Raw genomic sequence first — 19115 nt, 5'->3', positions numbered from 1 at the left:
AAATAGATACTATTTTTATACTATACATAAATTTTAAAATTTACATTAATGTTATTATAGAATTAAAATACATATCCTAGCACATTAGAAAGCACTTGACTAGAAGTACATTGAGTGAAACCAACCCCTCGGGGAAATCTGTTGATTGAAAGGTTGGCATGTATATTCAAAAATAAAGAAGGGTAAGGCCTAGCTTATTCTGTAGTCCATCCTTCATGGGGTGTTACATGCAAAGGGGTTTAACTGGGAGTGAGGTTCAAGTCCTGTGCTTTGCATTGCTAAGAACCTGTGCCATGAAGCATGACCAAATCCTATTGTTTGTTTGCACTCTGACACGCCTTTGTTGTTGTGTTTCCTAAGTAAATGAGGAAGGGGTCCAGGAGTATAGGAGATCTGAGCAGGTGAATGACATTGACAATAGAGTTGCATTGTTTGAAGCTGCCCACTGAGTCATCTTCCTTTGCTGAAGACACACAGGTCAACATGGCCCCCAAGTTGATGGCTACTAGACTTATATATCCAGCTCAGATCTTTCTTCCACTTTTCAGACCCATTTGAGCACCGACAGTTATGTGAACTTTTTTATGTGAAAACTCCACAGATCAGCACACACGGCCTCTGCAAGACTGAGCCTCGTTCTTTTGGTCTCCATTCTCCCCATTTCTGCCCTGCCCTTCTCATCTGACACTAGTACTTCTGTCTGCTCCCACCTTACTGGTCTGGTTAAATATTACTATTGTTTCACTTGCTCAAGCCAGAAATGTCCCTCATTGTCCCTCCCCTTTAATTCAGGTCCTATCAAGGAGAAAGAGCTCTGGGATATGTTCGCTGTTTCAACCCTAGTACAGGACCTGGTTATTTCCTTCCCAAGTTACCACAGCAACCCCCTGACTGGTGTCCCTACATTCTAGACTTCATTCTCCAACAATCCAGTCTCCATTTGTGAATGTAGCTGCTAATGAGATTTTTCTCAAATGCAATCATGTTCTGTTTAAACCCCCAGTTGATTGCCATCTTCTGAGAATATAAGTAGACTCTCCCACATCCTACAAAACTGTTCCAGATCAAGCACCTTTCATCCTAGCACCTTCTCACTGAGTTTCCAATGGCATTGACTGCCGCACACTTTCCCCACATCCAGGACTCTTTTTTTTTGCCTCCATACTTCAGTAGAGGTTGTTGCTCATAATTGGTTAGTTCTTTGCCTCTTTCCTAAGAGAGCACCTACTAGCTGGGCACAGTGGCACATGCCTGTAATCCCCAGGACTCAGGAGGCTGAGACAGGAGGATCACATGTTTGAGGCCAGCCTCAGAAACTTAGTGAAACTTTGTTTCAGAATTAAAAAAATAAAAAGGATTGGGGATATAGCTCAGTAGTAAAGCACCCCAAGGTTCAATCCCTAGTTTAAGAAAACAAAACAAAACAAAAACCAGACTGTACCTTGTCCTTGTGATAATTCTCCCTTTAGTTATCCTCTCTCTGTTTGAACTCTGTGTTTCCTCCATTCCTTTCTCATTGTTGTATCCTGTTGCCCCATAAGAACATCTGGCCCATGACACACTCTCAAGACTTCTTGAGTAAATACAAAGCTAATACTGGAAAAATACTATCAAATTCTTATTTTTCCACAACCACCCTCATATTCCCACTTGCTATGATTTGAAATTTTCATTTTATATATAGGCACAATTCATCTTATACTGTGTGCATAAATACATACACAACTTGCTGATGGTATCAAGTTAGGTTCCTTAGTCTTGTCAACATGTATTGAGTAGAAAAGAAATTTTGCTAGAGTTGCAAACTCTGTAATCAGTTCACTCTGTTAGGCTGTTTTTACTGCTCAGATTATAGCCTGTGTATTTCTTTTAAAATTTTAAAGCAAAAACCAGTTTATTTACCCATAACAAGAAACCATTCAAGTACAGAAGGGATCTTGGTTCTGATTTGAATGATGAAATTCACTCAAAACCACAAACTAACTTTATTTAAAAACAGTGGTTACAAAGTAGATAAACATGTTTAAAAACAGAACCACATTTTGAAGTATCTCTAAGCATGGCCATTAAAAAAAAACAAAAAAACACTGCTAGATGATTTATATAAACCCTTGAGTTAAGGCTTTAACAGCTACGCATATTAAAAAGCTGCCCTAACATCTTGGCCATGTATTGGACAGGCAGCTCCTGATTTAGATGTGTCATTCATCATGGCCCCCCAGCCCATCCGCCTGTCCAAGCTCAGGCAGGTAGCAGCCTTTTGTGTTTGGGGTTTACAGCCTTCAATTGCAGGATGACCTTTCTGCTGAATAGACCTGCTTTAGTTGAGCCGGACTCTTGTGTTTGTTCTCTTCCCTGGCGTTACATTGAGATGACCGTCAGTTCCCTTCTGTCTGAATCATCACAAGGAGCTTCATGTTTTGTTCTTCCTTACACTTTGATGCTGTGCATATTGGCATCCTGCTCCCCACTACCAAAGGAATAAGTGATTTATGTCATCTACTTGGATTTCCAGAAAACAAACTTTAGAATAGAGAAAGATCTGAACACTGGCTGAGGACCCGGGACTCTCCCAGTTTCCATCTCTCACCAGATTTTACTTTCTTCCTCTTATGTTTTCTCCCCTTCTCACTAATGGTCTCGGTGGGTCTGTAAAATCGGCCCACACATCTCACTGGCTGCTCTCCCCTCATGTCATTGCTGGATGAGTCATCTTTTTTCCCCCCTTTGGGGCCAATCGATGGTGAAATAAAGTGACAGTTATTCAGAGAGGTGGATTGCAATCTCTTGATGAGTGGGACACAGTCTCATTAGGAACAGAGACTTCTTGATGATTTTCAAGGGTTGTGGTTAAGGAAGACAGAGCAGGATGTTGGGGAAGGGATAGTTTAAATATCACCTACTTGCTGCTCGCTTGGGAAGCATGTGTACTAAAATTGGAATGATGCAGAGAAAATTAGCATGGCCCCTGAGCAAGTATAACATGCAAATTCATGAAGCATTCTGTATTTTTATCACTGATTTTTTACTTATAAAGTTAAAAAAAAAAATCTAATTGGAAGTTCTGGAATCTTTCCTTTCCCCTCCCCCTCTAAACATGCCTCTAAAAATCACAATTGCTCCAAAACTTTCTCGAAGTTAGATAAGATAAGGTTATTTGCTGATACTTGGGTGAAATAAATTTTTTTTCATTGAAAATGTGGAGTCCACTGCAGGTTTATAGAAATGTTTCTCAGTGTATTCTTTACATCACTGGCATTAAAATTCCTATGAATATTTTTTTAAAATAATGCAGATCGCTGAGAACCATCCCAGACCCATAGAATCTGAATCTCAGGGATACTTTTTTCATTTCATTTTTAATAATCTGTTTGATTTTCATGCTTACTCTTGTTTAAGTTTCCCTGACCACTAGAGAGCTGAGTGAACCAAAGGAAAAGTGGAATTTGGGATCAGAGCAGCTCTGGGAATCTGGGTGTCTCCGTGGCTTAGCTCTTTGGAGTTCTTCCTCTGAGCAACTTAGTCTACCGCAGTTCAACTTGTGTCAGGTTTACTCAAGGTTCATATTCCTGGGAGAGAGGATCAGAGTACCCCAGCTTCTCATCAACCCTGTGTACACTAGAAGAGAATTTCCCAATGTAAAATCAAGTTCTTTCCAGGAAGAAAGGGAAATGAATCCTAGGCAGACACACACTGTTGGTATTCTTCGTATATATGCATAGAACATGATGGGATTTTAAAAAATGAACCATGCACTCTCATCATGAAAGGTTAGAAAGTCAAGCATTGACATACTTCAGTTGAGCAATCCTGAGGTTTTCCAATTATCTAAGTGGGGATTGTGGAAGAGGTAGATGATAGTGTGGAGTTTGTAAGGAAAAATCCAGAAATGCCTTTCTAATGGGATCAGTAGCAGGTGAGAACTTGAAGTTTTAGATATTTAAACCAACTTAACTCATTAAATGACATGATGAATTTTCTTCAGATACATGGTACATAGGAGGTTGTAATTTATTCAATTATGGCATTAAAAGTTTACAGAATTGCCTAAGCAACGCTTTGAAGAGACTTGTGATAAAAGAGCCCAAATATCACATACTCCTTAATTCCTTTCAAGGGACAAATGCGGCTGCTAGATGCAGTTCCTACCATTTGTGTCTCCTGGTGGGTACCAGGGGACTGAGCAGCTCTTGGGAATGTCTAGAGTGAAAGATACAAGTGGGATTTCATATTTTCAGAAAATCCGTCTTCTTGGGGTTCTTCCATCCTCCAACTGTAAAGTCCTTGTAGATGCCATGGGAAGAAACCCGCTGTCCTGTGTGCAGTGGTGTGCCATGGGCTATGCTCCAATGCCTACTGGCAACTTTCCTTAGACCAAGGTTAATATGACTCAAATAAATTAACCTGCCTCTTTTGTTCTGATGAAAGTCAATTTCAGTCTTAGAAAAAAAGAGACAGAAAGCACCCAGTATGAAAAGAAATACGATTTTTACAAATTGTTTCAAAATATGACTCTTAGCACCCACCACCCCTTTCTTTGTAACTGAAAGAGCACTTAAAAAAAAAAAAAAAGGTTACTCAGTGATTTAATCACTGGTCCAAAGTTTCCTCATTCCGCTTTGTTAGGTCTGCACCTCAGATCTGATAAGGCAGCAATACTGATAGCCCCCAGGAGTGATAATATAAATGTTAAGGCTCTAAGCAAATTTTGCCTATGAATTTTTGTCTGATTGAAAATGGGTTAAGTGTCACAAATATTTTAATAAAAGAAATCCATGTTTCCCCCCCACCCATACAGTAAGATCTCCCCTTTATTTAAAGTCTTATGATTTTAAAAGTTTACTCTTCTAAAGAACTCTTGGTCAATCCCCACAAAGCAACCAATTACATAGAATTTTTATTCCTGAACTATAATTATAATGTGCTCATTACCATTTAAAGATAATAGCATTCTTATTTCTGTAGTCCAAACAGCACTGAAAATTTTGAAATGAATCTCACTTCAAAGGGCAAAGTCATCACTGCTGGAGGGAACTTACTGATTGTTCATCTTTTTCCTGTATGATTTATTGCACCGTTTTTTTCTGTCAAACAGAACTCTTGAGCCATGATTGGCAGTCCAATCAGATCAAAGAATACACTTTTAAAAGACACTGATTTGGGTTTATTCTCCTCACTGCTCCATGAAAAACTGAGATGACAAGATGACTTTTTTCTCAGTTGATTGGATGCCCCTTGTTTATTCTACTTTCTTAAGCCCTTGATGAGACATGCCCTTCTTGGAGTATTTTATACACTAAGTCAGCCAAGATTCCACCCTGACACGTCTGCTGCATTAATACCTGGAGAAAACCACAGTACCTCAGAGTTCTACAGTTTCACCCATGCTTAGCCTTCAGGCTACAGGCATTGGCTAACTGCCAGACCTCTGATGGGTCAGATATAAGTACAGACTTGTAGCTTTCCAAATTCATTTCCCAACATTATCCTGGGAATGCCAGTACTTCTTCATGAAGGAACAAAGTTACCATTGTCAGAGAGGAATAGATACAAGAGAATTCGGACCAACCAATTCTTCAACAGAGGCTTCAGAAAGAATTATTCTCGTGTGAAATAAATTGGCACATAAAGAAAATAAACTGTATTCTTCCATGCAGCTCATCAGGGTTTTAAGTTTTTCTTCATTTTAAATAATGGCTGTGCCCTTTGGGAAACATAGACTAACCCCATAAATGTTTTATTAATGGTTTTTCTTTCTTAAAAAAATTTTTTTGTTTTAATTAGTTATACATGACAGTAGAATGCACTATATACTTTGATATATCATACATAGATGGGATATAATTTCTCATTTTTCTGAGTATATATATATATTGCAGAACCATATTGGTCACATATATACATAAAGTAATAATGTCTGTTTCATTCTACTGTCTTTCTCATCTCCACATTATTAATGGTTTTTCAAATGATCATGTAGACCAATGAAACCCAAGCTTTTAAATTTCAGAGTAGAGCTTTATCATCCATTTTGATTAGTAATAGGAACCAGTTTCTCTATTTTCAAAACATGTGACTTTATTGCAACCAGAATGGTGAGACTTCGTTCAGATTATTTGAGGGACTTGTGATTCCACTTTGCTTTGTTCATGGCCACTTTTTTCATCCATTTCAATAAGTATCAAAATAAATTTTATAGTGATCTCAACTAATGGGCAGTCAATAAACACAAAATGTCTGTGTACCATGCCTTGTTTTTGGCTTCACATAGCAAAAGATTAGAACCCTTGCAAACCTGAGACAAAAAAAAAAAAAAAAAAAATGATTTCAGGCAATTTCATAATTTAGAGTGAAACTCATGTAAGCAATATAAAGACGTGAATGATTGTCAATCATATACTTAGCAGTCTACAGCCCTCTATGTCAATCTAATGCAAAATTACTGTCAGAGGGCAACTCTGTAGGAACTACATGGGCAGCACTGCCACCCCACCCCCTCACAGGCACTCAATGTGAATTTGCACTTAGGAACTGGGGTGGGGAATTCACAGAATCAGCAGGGGGAGCTCCTGCTGAAAGATCAACACATGTGAGGGTTTGTCATGGGGAGTCGTTGTAAGCCCAAATTTTGAGCAAAAATATGTGATAAACTATGTGATAAAGACTGTGTACACAGGAAAAAAGGAGTCATCAGAGTGGCTCAGGGTGCAGGAAGTAGAGCTTGCAGGAGCTGCAGCCTACCAAGATAACTCTTTATCACATAGCACGCTGGCAGAGCATAAGCGTGAGGATGAGAATCTGTCCCTGGCATTTCCAAAGACTGGTTGTCCAGCTGTCTGATTTTGCTCAAGAGTAGTCTTTAAATGAAGCCCTCTCACTTGAGGGGCCTTCAGTTATCTCTATTCTTTTCAACCGAATTCTAATAAAATGTCCCCAATTCTAATGAAACAAGGAAAAAAGATGATCAACTGAGGAAGTAAGAGGGAATGCCAAATGCTTGCATAAATTTAAATATGAGTTGGTAAATCAATATGTTTGAGATGAAATACATATGCAGATGTTCATAAAACAAGAATAATTAAAGCATAATATCTGTTAAATTATAAAGCAAGACAGACTTGATTTTTAGCTTAATGATATTTGTTTATTCATTTAATCAATATTTAGCACATATGTGACACACTGCTGGTCTGTAAGATACAAAGATGAATCAAATAATCCCTTCCCTCAAATTAATAGTGTAGTAGCTAGAAACAGTATATTTCACTATTTCCTTAAAAAAAAAATATTATTGGTTTTGATTCTTGAGTCAAACAGCTTCACTTAGGCATAGATGATGGGAATTGGGGAACCAGTTTCTTCTAACCAGCTACAACATAATGTGGTTATTTATACGTAAAATTTGGGCTTAAATCTTGGATTGAAGTGAGTAATTTGGGGACTACCTGGAAATGGATATTTTCAGGCTAACATACAAAGATGTGTGTATCAATAAGCCTACTTAGAAGGGAAAGATTATTATTTGGGGCGGGGAGGGTAACCAGGGATTGAACTCAGGAGCACTTGACCACTGAGCCACAACCCCAGCCCTTTTTTGTATTTTATTTAGAGACAGGGTCTCACTCAGTTGCTTAGTGCCTCTTTTGCTGAGGCTGGCTTTGAACTTTCTATCCTTCTGCCTCAGCCTCCCAAACCACTGGGATTACAGGCATGCGCCACCATGCCCAGCTAAGATTATTCTTAATATTGCTGTTAAAATATAGATTAATTTAAAGACTAATCATATAATTGCTGTACATGTATTATGACCAAAAAGAGAATCTGGTTTAAGACTTGGTGTGAACAATAAGGAGTTATCCTCAAAGATCATAAATCTACATTGATGTGAAGAGAGATCTCAAGGAAAATTGTTTGGGCATCATAGGCCATTGGATTTGGATGGAGAAAGATGGGCAAAGTCAATTTCTTAGGTATCCCCAAGGCAAAGAGATAAAGGGATGGGAAAAGTACCAGTGTTAGGATCTATGAAGAGAAGGACAAGAAAATTAGCCATAAACATAGCAATCCTAATTTTTCCATTTTTACTCATAAAACATGATTTATTTTTACCAAAATTTTATTTCATTAAAAATATTTTTTGATAGTTGTGTATGGACAGCATGCATTTATTTTATTTGTATGTAGTGCTGAGGATCGAACCCAGTGCCTCACACATGCTAGGCAAGCACTGGTTTATTTTTAATGAAACAAATGGAGACAGAAAATGGCTAAGATAAGCAAAGATAGTCATTCTACATTTCACAACACATTTTGGGTTCATTGGTGAAAATAGTTTTTTTTTTCCCGTCTTTATTACCTGGTGGTTAAAATCTAGGATGTGCGGAATCTTATGAATCCTCACTATATGCATTCCTTCGTGCCTTTCTTATCAAGGACATTTTAATTTAGCTGGTTGGCCAAATTAATCGGATCTGAAAGGAAGTGGCTGTCTTTTTGAAAGCTGTCCCAGAACTGGTAAAACAAATGGTTCTGTTCTTCCTGGAAGAAGTTCAAAGAGCCCCTCCCCCCTGTTTGCCCCACCTCCTTCCTACCCACCTGCCCAGTGTTCACTGTCAAATCCAGAAGATGCCTTTGTGACTATTATTAATAATGACACATCATTGTTGAAGACTCCCTCCAGAGGGACAGGATGTGGTTAGACCCTGGCTTAAGAAGCATTATTTTATGACATTATCCATGTCCTTGTCCTCTCTGGGTTCTATTACTGCAGCATGTTCTACTGGGGTGTGTCTTTGAAGTTCATTTGGCAGGCATTTGCATTATTTCAGCCAGCAACTTTTGTATATAATATGTCATAGTAATGAAAACTAAAATGATGAATATGCTTCTTGCCCTTGAGGAGTTTATAACCCAACAAGGGTCAGCATTTAGCAGATAAATCACCATCAGATAAATTATCAAAAGAAGTGCTACGACCGACCTATCGATAGAATTTTAGGCCGTCTATTGGAAATGTTCAGATAGAGCTCTTCAAAGTCATTGGTACTAATAGCCCTGGCTTGAGTTGAACAAAACAATTTCCTGTCCAAGAGAACAAGTTCTCACAGCTGTTTCAAATCATCAGAGCTAGGTTTTTATAACCTGCATGTTTCAGTAGTCCTTCCAACTGAGTTCTTCAATTTTTCTACTGTATTCATCAAAAAAAATCAGAAAACAAACATATGCATTGTTAATTAGCCTCATTCAAAAGTGTGTACACACATAGATTGGTTTTGAATAGACCTGATTCTATTCAAGTCATTAATATTGTGTTTCACCACAATCAACATGTCTTTATTTGGATTGTGGTAGAAGTTAACAATTATAATGGTAAGAATCATGATAATGAGCCATGGGCATGTACCAAGTGCTTACTACGTACCAGGTACATATCCTGAGTACCTTACATAGACTTATGTAATTCTTATGAGTGCTGTAAAACAAAACAAAACAAAACCTTTTATTTTGTAGATTGTAATGGAGGCACAGAGGGACCATGTCCAACACTGTATAACTAATAAATGCCAGAGCTAGAATTTGAATCTGATGAGTTTTGTCCTAAAGTCTAATTAATTCATGCCTCTGCTACTTAGGGTCCCTCTGTGCTTTTTATACTCTTTGAGTGGACAAATTTGAAAAGTGCACCCCACTGGGAAGATGGAGACTTTCATGTCTCATTTCTAATTCATCCTGTGGCCAGGGCCTTTGTGCATTGCACAGAATGTACAAGGACATGTGGTGGCCCAGTCTGCCTGTCTCTTCCAAGTATGATTACCGTTACAAATCTCCAGTAACTTTTCCATGCATGATTTTGAGTCTGGCTTCAGTCGTATGAAGTAAACATGAGGGTTAATTACCTCATCCTTACAAATGAGAAGTCTGAGCCTCAAATGGGTTTATGTATTGATCACACAATAAGTATATCACAAAGACCAAACAAGATCCAGCAGCAGGAGAAATTCTGGGTCTTTAGCCACTGTTTACTATGCCACCTGGTTTACACATGGTTTAACTTTCCCAAAAGCTTCCTGGAGTAGGGGTCTGTAGTACCTATATGAAGATAAAGAGATTCAATAGTGCCCTCGTTTCCATGTTTTGTAAGAAGAAGAATCCGAATTTAACTCTGGCCTGACTTCAAATCTGTATTGCTTCTGCCATGCTTGCTCAACTGGATTATAGTGGATTGCTAGGTATAGACATGTCAATACTAAGTAACACTCATTTGTGTTGAACAATTGGAGATTAGAATAAAGTATTACATAGATGGATGAAATTTCCTAGGGAAGATAATGCCTGCTTTTTTAATAGGTTAGAAAACAAAGAGGTAACATTCTGAAGAGCAAGGACCACTTACTTAGTTAATCAGCACCTGCTAATTGAGCACTTGTTAAATGCTCTACAGCCATTTAGGTGCTATGTGAGAAAAAATGTTGAAAGTCAAACCACTGGCCCTAAAGGGGATCAGAGTATAATTAGCAAGATTATCAACAGGACTGAATGTGAAAACTCGTTACTTATTAATCTCCAAGGACTTCCTTCAGTAAGGACTTACTTCAATGAATTTGCAGAAGAAATGTTCACAGATTTGGAACGTCTACTCCATTCTCTCCACCAATTGGTGGTGTGCTGCTTCTTGTTGGATGTGTCTATTAATTATAAACCTTGTTCCCTGAAAACAAAGCTGGAGATGAGGATTTAGTGGGCAATTTGATAGAGGGAGTTCCCAGGAGACAGGGAAGGAGGAAGAGCCAATCTAAAGGAACATTATCAAGGCTGTAGGCAGAGGGGACTAGATCCCACCAACCTGCCCCACCACCCCCATCCCCAGAAGAATGCCAAACCTCCCCCAATTGTCCACATTTGAGATGGCCCATGAAAGCATCCACCAGTTCACTGAGAGTTGGATCTAGCGGCAGTAACTCCTCCACACTTTGGGGCTTGCTGGTGGGCTCAGTCCTTGTTTGCAAGCCATGAGACCCTGGGGGAAGAGAGCGAGGAGCTGCGTGGCCAGCTTGAAGTATACAGAGTTTACCGCAGCTTTGGCTGAGGTCAGAGGTGTGTTCAGATGGTGAGTCTCATGCCCCTTGGTGGGTGACAGCCCTGCACAGTTGAGCACGACCTAACTGAAGACAGACCAAACAAGCCGGCGGGCACTGGTGTCAGACTGTTGCAGGGTCAATGCTGGGTTTGGCCAGTGGTCGCCTAAACTAAGAATAATAGAACCTGCCTTATAGGTCATTAGGAGGACTTATGAACTCAGTGAGAAAATGCTTTATAGAATTCTTAGCACTGTGCCCTCGCACAGAATCGATACTCAATCTGTTAGGAAACAGAGACCCCTCAAATTCATATTAACAAGACAAGAAGTTATTATTTTGTGGGGAGGGGGGGGGCGCTGGGGATTGAACTCAGGGCTACTCTATCACTGAGCCACATCCCCAGCTGTATTTTGTATTTTATTTAGAGATAGGGTCTTACTAAGCTGCTTAACACCTTGCTTTTGCTGAGACTAGCTTTGAACTTGTGATTCTCCTGCCTCAGCCTCCTGGGCTGCTGGAGTTACAGGTGTGCACCACTGTGCCCAGCAAGAAGTTATTTTGTAAGTGCATCTTTTCCTATGTTGTCTGACTTATTAATTGACCCACTTTTTCTGGTTATAATTTTAGAAATTCCACCAAAATTCAGTTAGGACCTAATGGAATATCTTTGATCAATGGAGTAAACATGGTTGGACCTAAAAATGTTCAATTCCTTTGTTGAAGCACCAAAAGGAAAATGCTGAATCTCTAACTTTTATTCCCCTCCCCAAAAGCATGCACAGAAGTGTTGGCATGTTCTCTGCTCTGTGCGCAAAATAATGACAACCTCTGTTTTACTCTTGCAACCCACTTCCAAAAGTCATGTAGCTTTGCACATCTTCTTTTTATGATGATATAAATTATTAGATTATTTTGGAGTGATTGCAATATAGCAGGCAATGCATGTAACCTTAGAAATGGGAAGAGTATGAAAAGAAAAAAATTAATTCAATGCATTTCTTTTTTTAAATTTTTTCTTTGTTTTAATTAGTTATACATGACAGTAGAATGCATTTATGTACTTTGAGATATCATACATAGATGGGATATAATTTCTCATTTTGCTGAGTGTACATGTTGCAGAATCATATTGGTCATGCAGTCACATATATACATACAGTAATAATGTCTGTTTCGTTCTCCTGTCTTTCTTATCCCCACATTCCCTCCTCTCCCCTCCCATTACTTCCCTCTACCTAATCTAAGGTAATGCTATTCTTCCCTAGTGCCCCCCACCTTATTGTGAATTAGCATCCACATATTAGAGAAAACATTTGGCCTTTGGTTTTGTGGGATTTCGCTTAGCATGATATTCTCTAACTCTAACCATTTACTAGCGAACTCTTTTTTAAAGCTGAGTAATATTCCATTGAGTATATATACCACATTTTCTTTATCCATTCATCTATTGAGGGTCACCTAGGTTGGTTCCATAGTCTAGATATTGTGAATTCAGCTGCTATAAACATTAATGTGGCTGTGTCATTATAGTATGCTAAAGAACTCAAAATACTTAACACCAAAAAAACTAATAACCCAGTCAATAAATGGGCTAAGGAACTGAACAGATACCTCAAAGAAGAAGAAATACAATTGATCAACAAATATAGGAAAAAGCGTTCAACATGCAAATCAAAAAGACTCTAAGATTTCATCTCACTCCTGTCAGAATGGCAATCATCAAGAATACAGGCAACAATAAATGTTGGTGAGGATGTGGTGAAAAAGGCACACTCATACACTGCTGGTGGGACTGCAAATTGTTGCAACCACTATGGAAAGCAGTATTGAGATTCCTCAGAAAATTGGGAATGGAACCACCATTTGACCCAGCTATCCTGCTCCTTGGTTTATACCCAAAGGACTTAATATCAGCATGCTATAGTGATGCAGTCACATCAATGAATTTCCTGTATTCAAGAGTCTTTGCTATTATTGAAGGAATTGAATGAGTGATTGAACTTTTAAAGATGATGAGGAAGAAGAAAAACTAAATCATGTCTTTGGTCCCATTTTTACTTATCCAAGGTGAAAATAAGAAATTCAATGGGAAGGAATTCATATGGGGCTCTTTGAAAACTCATGAGCTAAATGATTTGGAGACATAGGTGAACATGACTAACTGAAGTCCCATCTCATCAAATTCAGTGTTATGCTCAGGCCTTGCCCTCGACGTGTGCGGTAGTTTTGTGGGTGCATTGTACCTGGCCACCACAGATGCCCTTCTCCCCTCCCATGAGCCACGAGCTGGGGATGCATGTCCTTGTATAGTCTCCTCCCTCTGATTCTGAGCTGACTCTGTGACTCACTTCTAACAAGTATGATGTGCAGAGGTAATGCTGTGTCTTCCAAGGTAAGGTATGAATTGCACAGCTCTGTTCAGGGTTTCTCGCAATGCCGGCTCTGAAGATCTGTCTCTTGGAACTCAGATGGCATGCTGCAAGAAGCTCAAGTCACACAAAGAAGTCTCATGTGGTCACCAGGCCAGCTGAGCTTCCATCTGACAGCCAGCACATGCGCAAGCCCTCTTAGATGTCTAACCCAAATCTCCAACCAAGGTTTGACAAAGCCTTCAGAAGACAGCCCAGTAGCTAGCTGATCATTCCTACATCAGTCTTTAAATATAAACTGCCAACGTGAACTCAATGGACCCACAGAACCATAATCCTCATATAACGCCATTAATTTTTTTAAATACTTTGTTTACAACCTGAACTGAGAGAGAACTAGATAACTGGCGCAGAATTTAATTCAGCACTGCCTTTGCTATTAGCAAGATTTTACTTTTGTACACAGTTGTTACGTGACATTTTAGTTTTTTATCTATTTGTTTTACTTTATGCTTAACCTAAGTAAAAAAAAGTCTTATATAGCTTGTGGAAAACACATTCTGCATACCAGCTTTTTCATAATGATCTTATAGATGAAATTCTTAAATTTATTGCATGATAGATCCTTTTAAAGTCCCATGAAGCCCAGTGGAGACTTTCTGGAAGCAATATTTTCAAGTACACAATATGAAATTTGTAGAATTACAAAAGAAAATCATATGGCAATGCAGTTTTGAAAATATTTTAAAAAAATAAATCTGTGGTATAGCAACATATGTACTACTTATTAATACACTGAGAAGTCTAATGACTATAATTATTCTTGTAATTTTGAAGTACTAATTTTAAAACAATATTTTTACAACATTTTATTATGAGAATTTTCAAATATACAGCAAAGTCAAAACAATCTTACATTTTGTTGTTGTTACTAGGGATTGAACCCAGAGGTGCTTTACCTCTGAGCCTTATCCACAGCCCTTTTAAATTTTTTTATTTTGAAACAGTTTTCTAAGTTGCTTAGGGCCTTGCTGAATTACTGAGGCTATCCTCAAACTTGAAAGCCTCCTGCTTCAGACCTCCCAAGTCACTGGGATTACAGGCTCATGCATCCATGCCTTGCTGACAATTTTAATGCTTTTATGCATTTCAATATCAGTTGCAAAGTAAACAGCAAATTGCCTCTAATTAATTCAGTGTGTATTTCATTAACTAAAAGATGTACATAAAATTTAAATATATCTGAATCAATTATAATCTGATATCAGTAATGGAAGTCACATATTCATATCAGTAATACTGCCAGTTCCAAGGCTTGTTGCTATTATTCCTAATTGAAACAAATGCTAAATTTCAGTCAGAAGTAATGAAAATAAATATGTAAATTTTTTTTCCTCTCATTTAAGTTCATGAACCTACACAGCCATAGACTCATTGAGGTTCAAGAGCCCTAGGTGGCCTAAGTGTGATATGTGCTGATAATCCATGCATAAGTTAAAAAATATAAGTCAAATACATAAGATAGACATCACATAAAAAAAGGTTTTTAAAATAAATTGACATTTTTACTGACATTTTTACCTATGGGGTTTTATGTCAAAAGTAATGAAAAAAGCTTTGAATAGTGCAAAACATTATTGGAAAGGAAAAGATCTGACATCTGTGTTTGTTTGCTAGGGATTCTCTGATGAAGTACCCAAAATCAGGTAGCTTCAAACAGGAGCCATTGATTGTCTCATAGTTCTAGAGACTGGAAGTCTGAAAACTGAAGTATGATCAGGGTCATGCTCTTATTGATGGCTCTGGGATCACCCTCCCTGCCCATTCCAGCTTCTGGTGTTTAATGGCAAGCCAGGCGTGGCAACCGTGGCATGCCTGGATTGTAGCTGCACCACTCCAGGGACATCGTCATCTTTTCCCCAGGGGTCTTCGTGTCCTCTACCCTCTATGCTCGCATGCCTCTGGTCCAAATTCCCTTTTTAAAAACAGGAACACCAGTGACAGTTCAACCCACAATAACACCAGGTTGTATGATTCAAAGGAAAAAGAATTTAGTTGTACTTTGAAACTATTTCTAGAAGAATCTGAAGTTAAATAGGGTCTGGATTCACATGATCTGGTCTTGGGAACAGAAACTTCTAGAGCACAAAACTTGCACCGCTAATTGTCCCTTCATGATTGTGAGGAACTTTGAAATATACAAATAGGAATGTAAAGTCATCCCAAGCATTCATATTTGAGTGGAAACATCAGGTTTCAAATTGCTTTATTCATTTTTCAATAATATCATAGTGTAAAAATTTTAACCAAAAATTATATTCAAAAAAAACATTTTAAATTCCATAATAGACCTGTAACCAATTATTCACCAACAGTTACTGAGCAACCTAAAATATCCTATTCCCTGAACATAGAAAAAAAAATACAGTAAATGTGAGCCATGTCTTTAGAAGTTTAGAGTAAAATAAGGCAGGTTAGATTGATATACAAGGAAACAGCACGCTCACAACCAAGCCATCCCTTCATTTAAAAAGTCCTTTTTAATTTCCATTTCTGTGTCCATTTCAATTTTTTCTTATTTTGAACTGATTTAAATTCCACTTATATCTGCAAGTTTAATTGTATAGTTTTTTTCCCTTTTTTCATTCACTACTGACAAATACTGCCTCTACCCCCTTCCAAAAAAAGCCATTTCAAATTTCAATGAAGCAAACTTGTGATGTTGTCATTATTGAGTAGTATTAAGAAGGTATAATGATCACCACATAGAATATATTTAACCAATGTTAACTGTTTTTATTGACTGTATATGTTGAATGCATGGCACAAACTCAACAGAGATGTAAGTCATTCCCTGGCAGTATGGATATTTATACAGTGAATTCTGTATAAATATCAATCTCTTCAGTTGTTTTATACTTCAGAAAATATTTAGAATAAAATTTCATTATGAGGACCTCTGGAACATTGTTATTTTATGTATGTATGTATGCATGTATGTGTGTGGTGCTGCGGATTGAACTCAGGGCCTTGTGCATATGAGGCAAGTACTCTACCAACTGAGCTATATCCCCATCCCTGGAACATTGTCATTTTTAAAATAAATAAGAATCACAATTCCAAAGAATTCTAAAATAAATTAGGGCAAAATGTGATACTGAAAAAAATTAATAAAAATAATCCTTTAGACCAAATTGAAAGAGGGTCAAATTCAGATGTCATTTGTTTTCAGAGAGGAGTCTAAAAAGTATTGCTTTGGCCCATTAGATCTTTGTCAAGAGGTATCTAATATCTTTAAATCTTAATTTCTTACTTCCAGCATTACTTGAGCCTGGATGCATGTAATGTTCTTAGTGTGGTGCTTGGAATAATGATTAAAAAAAATAATAATAACTGGCACCCAGTTCTCAGCCCCCTCCATCACTTCCTGTGACCCGAGTGTCTCAGTCAAAGTGGCTACCCTGCTAGGGAAAGAAATTTTAATGAAATGGAAAATATTATGCCTTTTTCCACAATAATTTCACTTTTAATTGGAGAGAGCATTAGAAATTGGAAGGAAAAGTAAAAAGTGAAATAGTTCTTTCCTCCTCTATTTGTATCTGAGCAGCTTCAGATGAGCAGGTTTTCTCTTGGTAGCCTATTCCCTCCAGCAGAACCTTCCAGAAAGCTTATGCAGTGAAGAGAAGGACAGCAGGCTTTCCAATTGCATGGTGTTGTTTGCTGAGGGAGAAGGCAGAGGTTCGCCTGTATAATCCGATTTCATCATCTCACACTAATCACTACTGATAGTTGCAAAATTTAGCCTGGATCTGCTTAGTTAATCTAGATTGACAGGAGGTAAAAGTAAGGGGACACAAGGGCGCAGAAACAAAGAGAAGAGAGCCTACACTGATTTCCAGCCTCATTCTTTTATCTAGGACTTCTAATTTGCTCTCCTTTGGGAATTCTATTTCTCTTACCTTATAAACAAATGCTACCGGTTGTTAAGATACCAGCCTTTCATGGAATTGTGCATCAACAACAGGTGCACCATGAGTCTTTGAGACTACAGAGAGAGCAATACCTACGTCCTCCTGAGACTGCGCGGAAGGTACTTCCAGGTGCACATTGTATCTGATGCTATGTATTATTTATTGAAACTGAGCTCTGCACTTTCTTTATCCTCTGGGAAACACTGGAGACTGGTGCCTCCTAAAATGGATGCCACCAACAGCTAACCTTCAAAGTCTTCTAAATGTTCTTTGCTTTCATTGTTTTGTTTAATAAGAATTTGCAAGCTAGAGCTACCAAGTTTTTTAGTAAAGCTTGGAGAATAATTGGGAATTACAATTGAACACTTGAGGGAAGAACACCTCTGTGATTTTGGTCATTTCCACAAGGATTCAAGTTTTATTTTACTTTTTTTAAGGGAATACCCAACTGGATTTTGTGGATACGTAGAAGATTTCTATGTTGCAACCTCTGTCTCTATAGACTGCGTGATTACTGTAGCGATCTGACTGTTATGTGTGTGTTCAGATGCTTAATACCAGGAAGGAAGATGGGTTATCTGAAGATTATCTTCGTTGTTACTTATGATATCTGTGTCTGGCAAACCAGAGAACTTTTTGCATTTGGGTAACAAAGACGTTTGAAATATACTCCATTGGATGTTTCCATGTTGGTGAAACTGTTGTTGACCATCTTGGTTCTGCATGTTGCCATGCTAAAAGTACCTAAGGGTAAAAATGTCTCCTGGGTAAGTAGATGATGATTTTTTTTTATCTCTTCAAAATATATTTTAAGCACAAACACATCATTTGAGAACTTAAAGACATTTAATGGTTTCATGTTAGTAGGAGTATTTGGAAAACCTTCAGAAAGCATTTGCCTTAGAAAAGTATAAATAAAAGTGTTAGAAATCTTTCAGCAAAATCATGATGGTGAGCTTGCTAAAATATGAACTACAAGAAAAGTAAACTCTAGGTTTGTTTTGCCATTTGCAGTTACTTCTCCTTCACATACCCATGCAGATTTTAAATGTATTTGTATAAAGTCAAGACTGTTGTTTTAAAAATGTTTTCAACTTTACAACTGACAATGTGGATTTCAAGTGGGGATGGAGGAGGGCAAATAAAATTTTAAGGGTATGATGTGTAGAGTTTTCATTATTTGGGGATATTTTCAGTATGTTCCCCTTTTTTCACCCTTAGAAATAAGATAGTGCTATTTCTTAATTTTATATGCCTAATTTCTATCAGTAATAAACATGTATAGTGAAAGTTTAGCATTTCAGTATGAACAATGGCATATTAATCCTCATACAATTTAAATACATAATATTTTAAGGCAGTTTTTCAAATATACAAATCTTATCAGACTGACTTAAAATAATGAGAACCATCTGTAAATTCTTTAAAAAAAAAAAAAAAAAACAAGTACCTTTAGTTCTCGGCTATCATGTTTAGTGAGCTAAACATTAAATATAATAGGCAGATAGATTCCCTTATATTTCCACATAAACTTGTATGTCTACCACCAAATACTTAGCTGGTACCAGCACATGAAAATTCACCCATACTCTTCACAGAATTTATTACGATTATAGTTTTCTTAAAGTATATCAAAAAACAAGTGATCCTATCTTTCTGTACAGAAACATTTTTAAACTAATTTGAAATTCATCAGG

At 37.7% G+C, this 19115-nt stretch overlaps 1 protein-coding gene and 1 non-coding gene across 7 annotated transcripts in view; both read left to right on the top strand.

The window, feature by feature from the left end:
* The window catches only part of Cacnb2 (calcium voltage-gated channel auxiliary subunit beta 2), a 351637-nt gene that overhangs the window by 117634 nt on the left and 214888 nt on the right, over positions 1 to 19115 (top strand). The window lies entirely within an intron of this gene.
* LOC114087225 (U6 spliceosomal RNA) lies at positions 2907 to 3013 on the top strand. The gene has a single exon (XR_003581762.1). It is a non-coding gene; the product is annotated as a U6 spliceosomal RNA (small nuclear RNA).

The sequence above is a fragment of the Marmota flaviventris genome, chromosome 12, assembly GCF_047511675.1.
Source record: "Marmota flaviventris isolate mMarFla1 chromosome 12, mMarFla1.hap1, whole genome shotgun sequence".
Lineage (NCBI taxonomy): Eukaryota > Metazoa > Chordata > Mammalia > Rodentia > Sciuridae > Marmota > Marmota flaviventris.
The sequence above is the reverse complement of the archived record's forward strand: the minus strand, read 5'-3'. Positions and strand labels throughout refer to the sequence as shown.